Genomic DNA, 1,757 nt, shown 5'->3' with positions numbered 1-1,757 from the left:
ACTATAATGAAATTTGAGATGGGTTTTTGGGGGAAAAAGTGACTTTTGGAGAATCTTGAAAATTTTAAGGTTTTTTTGAGCCACAAGAATGGTGGGACCACACCTACCCTAACCCCCCTACATTTTGAAAGAAGGGACAAGTGTAATTATTAGTGTTGAAAGCCTAGTCCCCCTCCCTATAGGCTAGTCTCCCTCCCTATATTTAAAGGAGACCAAATGTGTACAATCCTATATTCCTATTGGTCCGTGCTGATTACTTTCATTAGAAAAAGGCCCGTGCTGATTACTTTCATTAGCAAAAGGCCCAAAATATGTTCAAATTTCCCGTAATGTGGACACACCAACTATGGATAATTCAATCACAAATTAATGACATCACATTTTGTATCATTCCATCGATCAATTCAAGTCCTCATCAATCAGCTCAAGTCCTCATCAACAAAACTAGTTTAAACTATGATTCCAAGTAATGAACTAAAAAGATTTTGAGTTAAGATTAACTTACTTACAAAACAGTCTAGAGCTTACAATCGTCATGGAAAAAAATCACTCACATAGTAGAATGAGAAGTTTCCTCTTTACCCTCTTCTTGCTATGAAAGACCTTTCGAGCTCAGGCTTGTAATAACTACTAGAAAGGACCCTCTCCTCGCCCTGTGGGGTGGGCTACCCAATGAAGGTGATTACCCTGACCTCTATTCAAAGTACTTCTAGAGTCGGTTGCCCCAGGTGGGGAGTTCCCTAGTCCACAAATTCATCATCATCATTCAAACTTTGAGACCATGCTTGTCGCCATGAAAAAAACTCCATATAAGATAATCACCTTTCTATAAGAAGGACATTCACTTCTCTGTAATATGCCCTAACCAATCCTAATTTTAACCAATGGCTAATAGTTATGATCTTATCCTAGTACTCAAGAGAACAATGGCCAAACCCCAAGCCTCAGGAACTCATCCTTGGAAAGAAACAATTCCTATCCTAGATGGACGTGCCAACTAATAGACAATTTGATCATATTAACGGAAGGAGAAAATCACATTTTGTAACATCCATTAATCAGCTCAAGTCCTCGTCAACAAAACTAGTTTAAACTATGATCCCAAGTAATGAACTAAAAATATTTAGAGTTAAGATTGACTTACTTGCAATTTCGAATAGAAATGAAGAGAGAATGAAGATGGCTAACTTGCATCCAAGTAGTAACTGATAATCTACATTCACATTATATGTTGCCTGGGCGTAGTCTATCTTTTATCTCATCTTTTTCACATCCCCCCATCTCGTACCTTATCCTTTACAAACCCATCTTGCATTGTCTCGAGAACCAGTTTGTCACGTCATAATGCATGGTTGACTGCCTCCCATCGTCTACCTTGAGCTTGGCACATAATTTTACCTTCTCCGATTGCATTGCCTAGTCTTTTGGCCATTGCCTCGAGATGGTGGGTGGTGGGCGTGAGGTGTGCGGCTAGGAAGTGGTAGTTGCAAATAAGATGAGAGGTGGCAATTGAACGGAAGGTAAAGCTCATGAGATAACCACCACCGAGAGCCATGTGATTGGGCAGAAAGCCTCGTGGGCTAAGGCATGGGAGCACGTGGATGGAGAGGATGTTGACCAATGGAAGCTGTGAGGTCTACGAATAGCGAGATGTCTAAGGTGATTCAAGCGAGAAGATGGTTCACCCATGAGGTGACATCATTGCATGAATCGGGGATGATGATACAAGGGATGGCTAAAGATGTAAGATGGAGATG

This window comes from Cibotium barometz, chromosome 6 (genome assembly GCF_041138505.1).
Source record: "Cibotium barometz isolate CiBa-2024 chromosome 6, ASM4113850v1, whole genome shotgun sequence".
NCBI lineage: Eukaryota > Viridiplantae > Streptophyta > Polypodiopsida > Cyatheales > Cibotiaceae > Cibotium > Cibotium barometz.
The sequence above is the reverse complement of the archived record's forward strand: the minus strand, read 5'-3'. Positions refer to the sequence as shown.